The sequence below is a fragment of the Jaculus jaculus genome, chromosome 10 (assembly GCF_020740685.1).
Source record: "Jaculus jaculus isolate mJacJac1 chromosome 10, mJacJac1.mat.Y.cur, whole genome shotgun sequence".
In the NCBI taxonomy this organism is placed as follows: domain Eukaryota; kingdom Metazoa; phylum Chordata; class Mammalia; order Rodentia; family Dipodidae; genus Jaculus; species Jaculus jaculus.
This window is the reverse complement of record NC_059111.1, coordinates 95,665,613-95,682,466: the sequence shown is the minus strand read 5'-3', so window position 1 is coordinate 95,682,466 and position 16,854 is coordinate 95,665,613. Positions and strand designations below refer to the sequence as shown.

General features: G+C 43.5%; 1 pseudogene; it reads left to right on the top strand.

The window, feature by feature from the left end:
- Window positions 1–15,483: 15,483 nt before the first annotated feature.
- Window positions 15,484–16,399, top strand: LOC101599374 (annotated as a pseudogene).
- Window positions 16,400–16,854: the final 455 nt, after the last annotated feature.

Sequence of the window (16,854 nt, the reverse complement as noted above, 5' to 3'; positions counted from 1 at the left end):
AGGGCAAGATGGAGGAGTCAGCGTCCAGTGGTATTAAATTTCAGTTGGGGAGGATCAAATGGCTCTCAAAATCAATTTTAGGGCTGGAGAGGTGGCCTAGCAGTTAAGGCGCTTGCCTGCAAAGCCTAAGGACCCATGTTCAATCTCTCTCCAGATCTCATGTCAGCCAGATGCACAAAGATGAGGCAAGTGCAAAGCTGCACATGCCCACTAGGTGGTGCAAGCGTCTGGAGTTCTATTTCAGTGGCTGAAGGCCCTGGTGTGCCAATTCTCTCTCTCACTGTAAAAAAAAAAAAATCCATTTTAGTGATAGCTTCACAACTTTGCGCCCTTACCTGATTCCACTAAGTCAGACACTTAAAACTGGAAATAAGCCAAGGTGGCTCATGCCTCAGATACCAGCACTTGCAAGGCAGAAGCCAGAGGGCAGTTGCAAGTTCCAGGCCAGTCAGGGTTACATAGTAAGGCCTAAGCCAGCCTAGACTATGAAGAGAGACCCCTCTGCGTTTCCACTGAGCCACATTAATGGTCACTGTAAGCCGGTGACTTCAGGACCGGAGACTGCAGTCCACAGACCTCAGTCTGCTCGGCATCATCTCAGCCGTTTCTTCAGATAGCCACAGAACTTGTCCTGTGCATCTGGATGTGAGATCAGAGAACTGAGAATTACCTTTTTTTTTTAAAATTTTTAAATTTTATTTATCAGATATATACAGAGGGAGAGAGCAACAGTGAGAGAGACAATGGGCATTCCAGGGCCTCTAGCCATTGCAAACAAACTCCAGATACATGTACCACCATGTGCATCTGGCTTATGTGGAACCTGTGAGAATTGAACCTGGGTCCTTAGGCTTCATAGGCAAGCGCCCTAACAGCTAAGCCATCCCTCCAGCCCTCAAATTGAATTTAGCCTTAACCGCTAAGCCATCACACAATTTATGTCACACAAGGTCAGACTTTCTGCCAAGAAGTGTCCCCAGATGTCACTACAGTGGTTTAAATATTAATGCCCCCCCATAGCCTTAAATGTTTGTAAATGAGCTTCCTATTTAGTCCCTAGCTGAAGGAGTCTTTGGAGGTGGAGCCTTGCTAAGGGGCAGTGTGTCACTGGGAGCAGACCTTGACGTTTAGTAGTCTAGACAAGTCTAGCCCACTGGGTGGACAGAGATAGCTCACTCAGACTTCTTTCCCCAGAAGCATAACAAGATGAGATGCCTCAGCTATCTGCGCTGGCCATGCTTTCTCGGCTATAATGAAACTTCCACTTGAACCAAACCCTTTCTTCCTACCCGGCCCCCCATCTGCTTAAGAAGGTGTTACCTAAGTGGGATCTGGAGAGTCAAACCTGGGTCCGTAGGCTTCACAGGCAAGCGCCCTAACAGCTAAGCCATCCTTCCAGCCCTCAAATTGAATTTGAGGGCAACCCTTAAAGGCGTTTCTGCTGGAATGGTTTGCTTTCAATGACACGTGTTACCACCAGATGGCAGTGGTGTACTGAGTGCAGCCTTTGCTTTTCCTCCTCAGAACTCACTTTTTTAAAAAAAATTTTTTTTTTTTTTAATTTGAGAGCGACAGACACAGAGAGAAAGACAGATAGAGGGAGAGAGAGAGAATGGGCGCGCCAGGGCTTCCAGCCTCTGCAAACGAACTCCAGACGCGTGCGCCCCCTTGTGCATCTGGCTAACGTGGGACCTGGGGAACTGAGCCTCGAACCGGGGTCCTTAGGCTTCACAGGCAAGCGCTTAACTGCTAAGCCATCTCTCCAGCCCAGAACTCATATTTTACTAGGTCCCTACCATGTGCCGGAGACGGTGTTATATCATTTTGACCCTACAGTGATCCTATCACTACCATCCCTACTCTGCAGGTGAGGAGACACTCTGAACTAAATCACCACCCCAAGACCACAGGCCTCATAAGAAAAAAAAAACTTGACGTGTGCTGTCAAATTTTAATTGACATGTGTTGCTGTCAGGTTTGCATTGCTGGCAGAAATCTCCCAACCAAGAGCAGCTTGTGGGGAGAAGGGCTTATTTTTGGCTTACAGGCTCGAGAGGAAGCTCCATGACAGCAGGGGGAAACGATGTCATGAGCCGAGAGTGGACATCACCCTCTGGCCAACATCAAGCGGACAACAGCAACAGGAGAGTGTGCCAAATACTGGCATGGGGAAACTGGCTATAACACCCATAAGGCCGCCCCCAACAATACACCGCCTCCAGAAAGATTCAATTCCCAAATTGCCACCAGAAGAGGACCTAATAAGCATCCAGAACACCTAAGTTTATGGAGGACACCTGAATCAAACCACCACAGACATGCATATAATGTATTTTGATCATAGTCTTCTCCTATTGCCTTCTTCCGTGTCCCCATCATTATCTCCCTTGAAAGATGAGATTTTGAGAATAACATATATCCAACCATTTTGCTCATGCCATCATAGGTAAGCATCTGAAACCCATGTTTATCTTTCATCTTCTTTTTTTTTTTCCTCCTTTCTTTCTTTTTTGAAGCAGGAACTGACTTTGTAGCCCTGGCTGACCTGGAACTCTTGACTATCTTCCTACCTCAGCCTTCTGAGTACTGCCTTTTCTTCTGCTGTGGAGACTAGAGGTCTACTGAGCTTGGGGATACATTCTGAGAGGTTTCTTCATAGTCACAAGAATATTAAGTCACAGAATTTGAAAGTAACCTGCTACTTAAAAGATACGATTGGGCCATAGAGATGGCTTAGCAGTTAAGCTGCTTACCTGAGAAGCCTAGACCCAGATTCAAGTCCCCAGTACCCACATAAGCCAGATGCACAAGGTGGCACATGCGTCTGGAGTTTGTTTACAGTGGCTGGAGGCCCTGGTGTACCCATTCTCTCCCTCCATACCTATCTATCTATCTATCTATCTATCTATCTATCATCTATATATCTATCTATATATCTGCCTCTCTCTTTCTAACAAATAAAATAAAATAAAATATTCTTTTTAACTTAAGATTGCCCAAGATAATTCCATCTTTCTATAATCTCTGTGTTCAATTGAGCCAAGGTCAAATAGTTTGCTGTCTCTTCAATCTTCGACTTAGTTATCTCACTCCTTTAATCTTTAATAGAGAAACAGCTTTCTCAGAGAGCATCAGCTCCAGGGACACTGTGCGGAGACACATCTTAACCCCTAGTGCAGCGACTGAGCCCAGGTGCAAAAGGAAGAAGATGCAGGTGAGTGTGGGAGCTGGGGAACAGCCTCTCAAGGACACTGATGCAGGGCAGAAATTCTCTGGAGAAGTGGCTTTGGGGGGGGACAGCTAATGCTGCAAAGAGGGCAGTGTGGCTGGCCACCCACAGAGTTCAGGTCAGGAAGTCATCAGCAAGCACTAGAAGGAGAAAGGTCAGCCTGCACTGGCGACAGGACACACCTCTCACACACAGAGCACACCTTGCACATGTGGACTCTCACCCCGGTCTCACAGCAGTCTCAAAAGGTGAGCTCTTCATCCCCACTTTATGATTGAGAAGTGGGGGGGGGCTGAGACATCACAAGTGGCTCACCCCATGCTACAGGACCACAGGGTGAAAGTATCTGGGTCATGTTATCCCTGAGTGTTTCACAGTGTGTGTGTGTGTGTGTGTGTGTGTGTGTGTGTGTGTGGTGTGTGGGTAGTTTGCATGGATCAAAGCTGGGCCATTGGGAAGTTTTTACAGATAGATACAAATAATAAGAATTAAGGTTGGAGCTGGGCGTGGTGGCGCACGCCTTTAATCCCAGCACTCCGAGGCAGAGGTAGGAGGATCACTGTGAGTTCGAGGCCAGCCTGAGACTACAGAGTTAATTCCAGGTCAGACCCAGCTAGAGTAAGACCCTACCTCGGGGAAAAAAAAAAACACACACACACACACAAAAAAAACCAATTAAGATTGGGGATGGGGATATAGCTCAGTGCATTAAGCTCTTGCCACACAAATATGTGGACCTGAACTCAGATCCTTAGAACTCACACAAAAGCCACACACCATGGCAGGATCTGTCACCCCAATGCACCTATGCTGAGGAGGAAGGCGAAGATAGGAAAAGTCTCCTGGAAGCTTGTGAGGCAGCTAAAATACAGAGGTGAACAAGAGACAAGGTGTAAGGCAAAGAAAGACAGACATCCTAAGCTATCTTCTGACCTCTATGCACAATATAGTAAATGTGTGTGCATACTCTCCCTCGTGAACATTCACAGAGAGAGAGATTGAGAGAGAGAGACCTTTAAAACAAATAAGTCAGGTGTGGTAGTGCACGCCTTCAGTCCCAGCACTTGGGAGGCAGAGGTAGGAGGACCGCCATGAGTTCGAGGCCACCCTGAGATTTCATAGTGAATTCCAGATCAGCCTGGGTTAGAGCAAGACCCTACCTTGAAAAACATATATATATATGAAATTTATACACAAAGATATAAATTTTAAAAAAATTAAAAAAGATATAATTTCAACCTGGGTAGTGGTTTTTACTCTGTCCTTCACTTCTAGCTATTTGGGACATTTAAAATGTCCTTTATCAAAGAATGCTGATTGTGACAGATAGATTAACAGGTGTTACTTAATACCTACTTGGCAAGATTTTTTTTTAAAGACAACTTATGATATCCCCCAAAAGTTATATTGGGAACTTCCCTGGTGGCTGACTTCTCAGAGCCTGGGAGCCAGTGGCCCGCATTATTCCATGTGCACAGCAGTGTCAGGGCACAGTGAGAAGGAAGCCATCTGCCAGCCAGGAAGGGGGCCAGAACCGGGCCATGCTGCCTCCCTGACCTCAGACTTCAGCCTCCAGAGCCATGAGGAAATAAATTTGTTGTTTAAGCTACCCAATCAGTGGTATATTGTCACGGCATCCCTTGCTGAGGAACACAAACATCTTACCTGGAGAGAGGCCAACCCAAGGTCAAGGGCACAGTCTTCTAAACCTGCCAAGTCTATGCATGACTTCTGACTTCAATTTCAAGTTCAGGATTTTTCTCTCAAAACCACCCTGGGCTTTGGTTATCCACCAGAATAACTCAGGAACGTAATGCATTTACTATTGTTTTTATTATAGCAAAAGATACAAATCAGAACCAAACAAAGAAGAAACAAGGGCAAAATCTGGGGGTTCTTCGTGGGAAGCCTCTCTGTTTTCAAGGACACATTGTCCACCTAGTAGTTACCGTTGATGAAATACACAGAGTATTACTAACTCAGAAAGCCCAGGTAAGCTTCAATGTCCATAGCTGGGGCCAGGAAGATTTCTTTATGTAACCATGATGGAGTGAATCATGACCCGTATGCTTATTTAAAACTCTGTCTTGGGCTGGAGAGATGGCTTAGCGGTTAAGCGCTTGCCTGTGAAGCCTAAGGACCCCGGTTCGAGGCTCGGTTCCCCAGGTCCCACGTTAGCCAGATGCACAAGGGGGCGCACGTGTCTGGAGTTCGTTTGCAGAGGCTGGAGGCCCTGGCGCGCCCATTCTCTCTCTCTCCCTCTATCTGTCTTTCTCTCTGTGTCTGTCGCTCTCAAATAAATAAATAAATAAATAACTTAAAAAAAAAAAACTCTGTCTTGGGGGGCTGGAGGGATGACTCAGCAGTTAAGGCACTTGACTGCAAAGCCCAACAACCCCAGTTTGATTCTCCAGTACCCACAAAAAACCAGATGCATATAGTGGCATATGCTAGAGACGCTGGTGTGCCCATTCATTCTCTCTCTCTCTCTCTCTCTCTCTCTCCATCCCTCTCTCCCTTTTCAAATAAATAAATAAAATATGTTTTAAACTCTGTCTTCAAAGCACATGGCTGGACTTTGTAGAAAGCCTGGCATCCCACTTGCTGTACTATCCTAGGCATCAATTATCTAGTGTGATTCCTTGTGAATAACAAAGACACTCCTATCCCTGGGTACAACTCAAGAGTTTATTTTGGCTCACAGGGTTTTTTTTTAATTATCATTTATTGCATTTATGAGAGATAGTGTGTGTGAGAGAGAGAGAGAGAGAATTGGCACACTGGAGCCTCCAGACACTGCAATCAAACTCCAGACGCTGCACCATCTTGTGTGCATGTGAAACCTTGTGCACGTGTCACCTTGTCCATTTGGCTTATGTGGGTTCTGGGGAGCTGAACCTGGGTCCTTAAGCTTCATAGGCAACTGCTAAGACATCTCTCTGGCCCTTGGCTCACATTTTAAAGTTAGTCTGACATGGTCGGGAAGGCATGGTGGCAGCTGGTCACTTTGCGTACGTAGTCAGGAAACAGAGAGAGAGAGACGAATGTTCATGTCCAACTCCCTCTCTGTTCAGACTTGGACCTTACCCACAGAACGCTACTTTACTCACATTTAGGGTGCATCTTTGCATTTCAATTAACCGAACCTGGAAACTCCCTCACAGATGGTGATGCTAAATGTCATAATGGTAACTATCAAGATTAACTATTACAACTCTACTGCCTGTCAACCTGACACCTAAAAGCAAAATCACATTTTTGGTGTGTGTATATGTGTATATATTATATGTATGATGTAATGTGAGCATAGTTATGGTGGTTTAAATCAAATGACCCCTATAAACTCAGGTGGTTTGAATGTTTGCTCTCCAGCTGATAGCAACTGGGGATGTGGACCTTCTTGGAGAAGAGGTGCTACTTTGAGGGTGAGCCTTTCTTAAAAATGTGTGAGCATATGTTGGATTAGCAGGATTCTTATCAAACCTTCCAGCTCAATTTACAGGGAAAGTTATTCAAAACTCTTTAAGCACTTGGGAAACTGGAAAACTGTGAACAAAGTGTTGTTTAAGCTTCAACAATCACAACCTAATAAGTGCTAATGAATCTCTGGGAGTGTTATTACGAAGATAAGAATAAGAAGACGTGAACACCATAGGATCCATGCTGAGCAATTGTGTCTATTTCTAGCTGAGTGTGAAAATTATTTGATTGGCATGTGTTGACTGAATACAATTTAAGTGGGCCACGGGAAAGAGTGTGTAAGCATCCATCAGCAGGTCATTGAGGGTCAGGTGTCCAGGATGAACCTGAAAGTCTTGGTCACACTGGGATTATAGCCCCTGTTATTTAGAGAAGCCTCTATCAGTTTCACTTGTTATATCAGTATATCAATCTCCCAATTCAATGTGGAAAAAGAGCAGATCCACATAGTTATATCACTTCCAAGAGTAAATGTTACATAATTAGTGATAAAAACTGGAGCCAGGTGTGGTGGCACACACCTTGAATCCCAGCACTTGGGAGGCAGAGGTAGGAAGATTGTCATGAGTTCGAGGCCACCCTGAGACTACATAGTGAATTCCAAGTCAGCCTGGGCTAGAGTGAGACCCTACATTGGAAAACCAAAAAACAAACAAACAAACAAAAACTAAATTTCACACCCTTTTATGAAGCAGACTGTACCAATATGATAAATACTCAGACACCTCCAAAAGCTTGGGGTCATTGCTCTCCACTTCTGTCTACCTGTGCTAACAGTACCAACATGACACGCTTTTGTGTGCATGTGTAGGGACACACTTGTGTGTACAGGTGCTTGTGCATGTGGAAGCCAAAGGGTGATGATGGATGTCTTCCTCAATTGTTTTCCACCTTAGTTTTTTTAAAAAATATTTTATTTATTTATTGAAGAGAGAGAGAGAGACAGAGAAAGAGAGAAGCAGATAAAGAGAATGGCCATGCCAGGGCCTCCAGCCAAACTCCAGATGCATATGCCACCTTGTGCATCTAGCTTATATGGGTATGGGGAAATGAACCTGGCTTAGGCTTCATAAGCAAACACCTTTACCATTAAGTAATCTCTCCAGCCCTTATTGTTTTTCTTTTTTATTATTATTTACAAACATGCTCAGTGTGTAAATAGCACATGTTTGTACAATCCCTACCCTCATTCCTGTCCACCCTCCAAAGGACCCTCTTCACTGGGAGTGCCATTTAACCCCATGGGGATTGTGGGTTGTGCATGGTGGGGGGAGCCATAAGTTAAGGCAATGTCTCTGTGCATAATGTCCCAACTTGTGGCTCTAACAATCTTTCTGTGCCTTCTTCCATGAATTTCCCTGAACCATGTTGGGTTCGTTTTAGGTCTAATTTGGTGATGGGCTCATGGGAGCCTCTTTGTCTCCAGATCTCTGATTTGGTAGGAGTTGAGTGTCCTCTGTGTCTATCTCCTTCATCCTTGTTCAGGTTCACCAAGAAAGCAGCACTCTTGCTCATTTCCCTAGTAATGCTATAGTTTTAGCTGGGGCCCTGGTGAAGTGTGATGGGCTGATTCTTTCCTCAGGTTCTGCATCCATCTGAAAAAGAGAAGCAGATTCTCCAACAGAGAGTGAAGTCAGCACAGATTATATGGGATAACCATTGTTACTTTAGAGAAAATGTAATAGGTGTAGGCCCTCTTATAGCCCAAGATTGGTGGGAGCTTGATATTGGAGAGCAAACTCGTTATTTGGATATGATTCTGACTTGTTTCCCAGTTCCAATTATGGGTTCCTTCCCACTGAATGGATCTGTTAGCCAATCCAAGAGCAGTTGGTTACCTACCCTGACCATGTGACGCTATTGCTTCTGGGTGAGTAACACGTCAGGTTGTTTGCTGCTGAGTAGCTTAGACCTTGAGAACAACCTTATTTTTTGAGATGATGTCTGACACTGACCCTATGCTCACTGATTTAACTAGACTAGTTATCCAGCAAACCCCAAGGATCCTCCTGTCTCTACCTCCCCAGCCTGAGGATGACAAGCAAGCATTGCTTGGCTTTTATGTAGGGTCTGAAAATTGGAACTTGGGCTGTTAGGTGTGCATGGAAAGCATTTATCCACTGGGTCATCTCTCAGTCCCAGATGGCATGCTCTTAACAGCTTGTCTCGTCCTAATGGTGTGCTCAAATCCAAAGTTTCATCATCAGCCAGAATTCCTTTCTCTTCAACTCCCCACAATCAGAAATACTCAGGCCAAGATTTGTTATGGCAAATCAAGAAAACAAAATTTCTACTTAAGGAGTCTTTTCAGACTTTGAGCCTCTTTTGAGATTTTGGGATAATGTGGCATTAGAATGTTTAGCAACATCATTATGCCACCTTCCAAACCACACTGGAAATATGACCAACAATATTGTAAGATTCCTTTAATAAGCAATTCTCCCTTCTCTTTGTTTGACTAGGTACATGCACTTGGGTGCTTGGAAAAGGGTAATTATACGTGTTCTACATCCATATTCTACATCCTGTAGGACCCAACACTGTACTTTACACAAGACAAGACAGGTGCATAATAAACATTGCATTAAAATGCAGGTGAGGGGCTGGAAAGGTGGCTTAGAAGTTAAGGCACCTGCTTGTGAAGCCTAAGAACTCATGTTTGAATCTCTAGGTCCCATGTAAGCCAGATGCACAGTGACACAATGTCACACATGCACACAAGGGGGCGCACGTGTCTGGAGTTCATTTGCAGCAGCTGAAGGCCCTGGCATGCCCATTCTCTCAATCTCTCTCTCTCTCTAAGTAATTTTTTTTTAAAGCACTTAAATGCAGGTGAGTTTTAAGTCAGCACATAAACATTACTGTGTGTGAGGTTGGTTATAGAACCTCCCATTGAGTGAGAAATTTTCCTGTTAAATGAGAGATGGCTGTGCTGTATTGAAGCCGGTCTAATGGGGTAACCCTGAATTAGCAGCCCTCCTCTCAAGTGTGCCAAAGGGGGTTTGAAGTTGCTCAGAAGAAATTCACAGAGGTAAGAGAAATGAAATGATTTGAATTCTGCTTGCCAATTTTGGAATATATTCCTGTGGACACAGCCCTGGACAGCCATGGAAGTTTCTGGCTATAGAATAACCTGGAACAAGGAGTCAGATCCAGAGGGAAGTGAGAGGCCAACCTCGCACTGAAGCATTGAGAGCACACAGATTGTAAGGGGCTTTGTAGGCCTAGGAAACTGAGACCTCCAAGGTGTCTCATATTTGTTCCTCCTTCAGTCCACACCAAGATGGAAAAGAAGGTCTCGCTGCCCAGCTGTGGGAGGGGGTCAACAGACAGGTTCCAGTTGTTAGCACCTTCAGAGTCAGCCTCAGCTGGAGAGAGCTACAGCCTCCCTGCCTCCAGAGCAGCCCAGTGCAGATACAAAGGCTGCTAGTTTGGGGCAGTACTCGCTGCCCAGCTCTCCCTTGTGTTACCCACACCATAGAAGGCCAACATCTTTCTCTGCTGAGGTATCTACACTTTACAGGCATGGATCCCCAATAACCATTTAACATCCAGGTTTTTAATCTCAGCATTTTCTTTCAGAGAAAACAACCCAGAGCAGTTACATTCCCTATAGCCAGAAACCTAGAAAACGTCTGAAATGACACCTCCCCTTGATGACATTTAGAGGGCATGGGATCTTTCACTGCCAAGATGAATAGATAATGCACATTTGAATCTCAGCATGGAAGCCCTTTAAGATTGTACCGTTTTATCATGAGCTTCACTTTCTTTTGGGGTGGACCCTGATTAGGAAGAAGAAAACAACGATCCAGGTGTGGTGAAGAAGTGTAGTGATGTCCCCTGTAATCTATCCTGGCACCCAGGAGGGTAATGAAGGGGCACTGTGAGTCTCGGGCCATCCTGGACTACTAGTGAGAACTTGTCTCAAAATAAACAAATTGAAAAAAAAAAAAAAAACCAGAGGTCATAAACCAGGCGTGGTGGCGCACGCCTTTAATCCTAGCACTAGGGAGGCAGAGGTAGGAGGATCACCATGAGTTCAAGGCCACCCTGAGACTACATAGTGAATTCCAGATCAGCCTGGACTAGAGTGAGACCCTACCTTGAAAAACAAAAAAACAAACAGAAAAAACAACAACCACAAAAAAAGAGAGGTCATAGATCTGATTTTTTTTTTTTACAATCACATTTCATCATTAGAGCCAATATACTGCAGATGGAAAAGGGGAAAGGGGGCTCACCCCCAATTCTCTACAGCAAAATGATCAGTTTAGTAACACAGCCTCGGCTCTCCTACACAGCTGCTCTGTGATAGGCTCGCCATGCTTTGACAGGAGGACCAAAGGATATTCTAGGTGGACATTCGAACAAATTTCACGAAAGCCATTTGAAGAGTGTTGATTACCTATCCGCGAAAGAGGTCACAGTTACTTGTAGAGATTTATAAATATAAATTGAAGATTGAAGATGGATAAAGGAGTACGGGGACTAAAATTGCCATTTTCTCATCAGGAGATATTTTAACTTTTTCTTTTTCCCTCTCCCTACCTGACACAAGTATTAAATTATAATGGCAGAACTAAACCATTTCCTTAGCTCTGTGTTTAGTCAGGAGACTGCGGTCTTGTTCCGTGCCATTTCAGTAGCTCAGGGCAGCTGGTCAGAGCAGATTTCACATTTATTTCACTTCTACCTTGTTTCATCATTATATCCATTTAGATAATGCCACGAACACTCAAGGATAGAGATGTTTTGACTTATTTTTACATCCACCTCCCTCCTCGATACCCTACTCCATGCTTGTATAATTCAAAAGAAAAGGTGACAAGAGAAGCAGAATCATAACTGAGACCCCAGTTACAGGAAGATACACTATAGCTGTGTGGATGTCAAACCGCAGGACCAGTGACATAAAGTTGTACTACAGGGGCCCGAGCATCCCAATAAGGTAAATTCCATACATGACCACAATGGATGAGCAGAGGGTCGAGATGGTTCTAGATATATTGTAGCCAGCTTCTTCTATTTGCTAGGACAAACATCCAACCAGAAGCAGCTTATAGGGTTTATTTCGTTTGAACCACCACACTAGAGTCTGAAGATGGTTCTCTTGTAAGTCCATTTGAACCCTCATCCAAAGCATCTGTTCAGCATGTCAGCTGAGTTTACCTAGTCCAAAGGGGCCCTAGGACACCTGGCACCATCTGTGGTCCTGGTTGACGAAAGGCTGGAGAACACGCCATGGGTAAATGCGTATGCATGGTTTTCCCATCTCTGAGTTCGGGTCAAGGGGATGTTCATGGGCTTCCTGGTATCCAGAGATGAGGGGGCCCTGAGGTCTGATTTCCCCATGAAGCTTCTTTCTTACACCTCCCTGATTGCCATTATCTTCTAAGTATGGCCACTGAGTCTTCTAAGGTGTTGGGATTCAGGAAATGACATCCCCAAGTGAAGGCTTAAGAAGTAACTTCAGAAGGAAAGTGTCTTTCTGACATGCTTCTCCTTTTGTATCTCTCACCCCTTATCCTGCCTTGACATAAGCCATGAATGCCCTAAGACAGGTCATAGAAACCCGAATCCCACTTCACCCAAGCCAGCCATCATACTATTCCAGCTCTTCCCCAATTTCCTACGTGGGAGTTGGCCATGAGGGACAAGGGAGATGGCTCAGCAAGCAAGAGCACTTACCATGCAAGCATGAAGACCTGAGATCAATTCCCGCCACATACCTAAAAATAGTCAGATGTGGCCATGCATGCTTGTAACCCCAGGCCTGAGGTGGCCATAGATAGGATGGTTGGGGTTCACTGGTTAGCTACTCTTGACTGAAAACAGTGAGCCCCAAGTTCATATCCCAAGGAAATAAGATGAGATAGATAGATGAGGACGCCTGGTACCCTCCCATGCACACACATGCATGCAATTTACACATACCGCATGCTGTAACACATACACACTTTTGAAAATTGGCCATATTGAATATACCCTAAGGACTCATCTCATTTCCTTAGAAGTATGTGCTCAACCATGTTTATTGCTGCTCAATTTATAATAGCTGGGAAATGGAACCAGCCTAGATGTCCTTCAACTGATGAGTGGATAATGAAGATGTGGCACATTTATACAATGGAGTTCTACTCAGCGGTAAAGAAAAATGAAGTTATGAAATTTGCAGAAAAATGGATGGATCTGGAAAGGATTATACTAAGTGAGGTAACCCAGGCCCAGAAAGCCAAACACCACATGTTCTCTCTCATATGTGGATCCTAGCTACAGATGATTGGGCTTCTGCGTGAGAAGGAAAATAGTTAGTAGCAGAGGCCAGTAAGTTAAAAAGGAGATATAAAGGGAAGAGAAAGGAAGGGAGGAGGGTACTGAATAGGTTGGTTTGTATATATGTAAGTACAATGATTGAGATGGGGAGGTAATATGATGGAGAATGGAATTTCAAAGGGGAAAGTGCGGGGGAGGGAGGGTATTACCATGGGATATTTTTTATAATCATGGAAAATGTTAATAAAAATTGTGAAAAAAAAAGGCCATATTGAAAATAAATTCTCTGACCTACCCAATTTGACAGTAAGTCATGAGACTATCATTCCAGAAAGGGTTCTGCCCCTTACCAGAATGAAAAAAAAATGCTACAACTGAGGGGCCAAGAGGAACCTGGACACACCTTACTAGTTTTCTATGCTCACTTCTGCTGCTCGGTCTCTTACTTTTAACTCATAGCCTTTTGGTGCATATTTCTACATAGCTGTTCATGCACCCTTGAACGTAAGCATGAAACAATGGTTCACCTGGGACTTAGGCGTTCAGTCTGAAGGCTTCTGACACTTGGTTCTGCTTAAGAGATTTTCATGGACTTCTACCCATGGAAAACTGTAATCAGATTCACTCGTGCTTTTTTGCTCCTATTTGCCTATCTTTTGTCATAGGGTGATAGGGCCTTGATGATGGGCAAGAAAGGAATTAGCCCCACTTTTTACTCCTGGGTAAGGCAGAAGATATTCCCATTATTTTTTGAAAAATAGGTGCATTTAAATTCTAAGCCACCATTACACACACACACACACATTATACATATATATGTATGTATATATAATATACATATATATGTATGTATGTATAATGTACATATATATGTATGTGTATGTATGCACATATATATTAGTAATACATGTTATTCTAGAATAAGGCATATTTTACACAAATAATTCTAGACATCTTTTAATACATGCATTAATATTGTCTTATTGTAGAAAAATATACTTTTAACTTACTAATGCATCTAGGCCAACTGTCCATAATGATAGATATGTGTTGTCATCTTTATTATGCTTGATGACATTTCTATCCTATGAATGTAGCATAATCTTCTTAGCAAGCTTTATTGCTGGCATTTGGATCATATCTGATTTTTTACTAGATCGATCAGCAGTATACTGCTGAAAACTGTTGTTAATAGCCTAAAGGGGGGGAAAAATAGGATTTTCATGGTTCACAGTTAAAAACCACCTTCACATGCACTGTGGTGGTTTGAACTAGATGTACCCCCCCCCCCAAAAAACAACTCATGTGCTTTGAATGCTTAGTTTCCAGCTAATGGCAAATTGAAAATGGAGCCTTTCTGGATATGGTGTGTTATTGAGGGCATCTTAGGAGTGCTATAGTCAGCTCCACCTTGTTAGAATTTTGTTTACTCTCTTACTGCTGTTTCTACCTGCCAGGACAGAGGTGATATGAAGCCCCTGTTCATGCCATATTTTTTCCTACCATCATGGAGCTTCCTCTTGAGATTGTAAGCCAAAATTAAAAAAAAAAAAAAATCTCCCATCAGTTGTTTTTGGTCAGGCACTCTGTGCCAGCAATGTAAAAGGCAACTATAATAGAAAATTGGTTGTGATGGGGAGGTAATATGATGGAGAATGGAATTTCAAAGGGGAAAGTGGTGGGGGGGGGGGAGGGAATTACCATGGGATATTTTTTTATAATCATGGAAAATGCTAATAAAAATTAAATTAAAAAAATTATCCAATTGAATGTTTAGGGCAACGACTATGAAAACAATGTGTCATGTATGCTTAGTATTTTAGATGTGAAGTAAATTGACTTAAATCTAAAATACAGTAGTTCGAGAAATAAAAAAAAAGAAAGAAAGAAAAGAAAATTGGTACTGAGAAGTTGGCTCATTGCTGTAATGAGCCTCATTGTGTGATTTTGGTCTTTTAGAACTTGTTTGTGGGAGCAATGTGGAAGAATTTGGTACTTTGCACTGGAGAAGCCTTGCAATGTTGTAAGCAGAATTTGGTGGAGTATTCTGGTGAGAGTCCGAAAAATGCTGAATTCAGAGAGAGTCATGGACAGTGAAGGGGCTTGGCTTATGAAGTTTCAAAGGAGAAGGAAAGAACTTTGCTGTAACTTGGCTACTGGCATTCTACTCATGTCCTGGAAAACTGAGCAAAGTTGAATTTAAAAGTAATGGACTGACATGCTTGACAAAAGTATAGAAAAGAGGCGGCTGCGGGATGGGGAGTTAGCACCACGGCGGCCGCAGTGGCAGCTCCAGGTGGTCCCTCCCGGGGCTCCGGGCACCATGGGCTCGCCCCGGAGCCAGGCCGGAGGGCAGTGGCGGCAGCTGAGCTGGGCAGGTGCCTGCGGCTGGAAGATGGTGCCCCCGGGCCCCAGCAGCACGAGGGGGTGGTGCCGGCAGGTGATCTACTGGATCCCCATGGTGTTCATCGGCTTCCTGCTGGGCTGGTCCTCTGTGCATAGCGTCCATGGAAAACAATGGTGAACAAGTTGTGTGCCTGGTGACTTATCATCTACTTTTTGCAATGTTTGTCTGGTCATACTGGACAACTATTTTTACATTGCCCATGAATCCTTCAAAAGAATTCCATCTTTCATATGCAGATAAAGAATTATTGGAAAGAGAGCCAAGAGGAGAAACCCATCAGGAAGTTCTTAGGTGAGCAGCCAAAGATCTTCCCATCTATACCAGGACAATGTCTGGAGCCATCCCATATTGTGACAGATGCCAACTTATAAAGCCAGATCGCTGCCATGACTGTTCCGTCTGTGATAAATGTGTTTTGAAGATGGATCACCATTGCCCATGGGTGAACAATTGCGTTGGATTTTCAAATTACAAATTCCTCCTCCTTTTATTGGCTTATTCTCTACTGTGCTGCCACAGACTTATAGTATTTCATCTGATTTTGGACAAATGGCCTACCTGATACTCAAGCCAAGTTCCATATCATGTTTTTATTCTTTGCCACAGCTATGATTTCTGTCAGCTTGTCTTCTCTGTTTGGTTATCATTGTTGGCTAGTCAGCAAAAATAAATCTAAATTAGAGGCATTCAGAAGTCCAGTATTTCGACATGGAACAGATAAGAATGGATTCAGCTTGGGTTTCAGTAAAAACATGCGACAAGTTTTTGGTGATGAGAAGAAGTACTGGTTGTTACCTATTTTCTCAAGTCTAGGTGATGGCTGCTCCTTTCCAACTTGCCTTGTCATCCAGGATCTCGAACAATCACCTACTCCTGCAGGACTGAATTTAGCAGCTAATAATGATCAAGCTATGTACCAGACTGTACTGATTTGTGATGATGTCATCTGGACACATGTCATGAGACATTCAAAGGCACCCGAGTTATTTCCTGGGTCATGCTTTTGAGTTTTGGCTGGAAAACCATGCAGTTTAGATGCCAATGAGTTTTCTTATACGTCAGTGAAGAGGACTTTAGTTCTAATATATTATTTAGGATAAGTTGTAAACTTTTGCAAAATTTACTAGTAGCTTGCATTAACATTTTTGACCCTTCAAATGTTTCTTGTAGTTTAAGTATTTGTAGGTCTTAAAGATGATCTTCTCCTTCTGCTAACTGTACAAATAGCTTTGGGGAAGACCTTAGTTCTAGAACTGTTACCTAGCTGAGGAATCTTAAGAAAGTGAAATAGCCTCTTCCGACATCTCTTCTCTTTTCTTTGTTGAGACTACATTTGGATAGCCAAGGATGATCTTAATTCAAGGCCAGCCTAGTCTATAACAGCAAGTTCAAGACCAGCCTAACATACATAGAAAGACTCTGCATCAAAGTCAAAGGTTGGCAGATGTAGCTCAGTGATAGG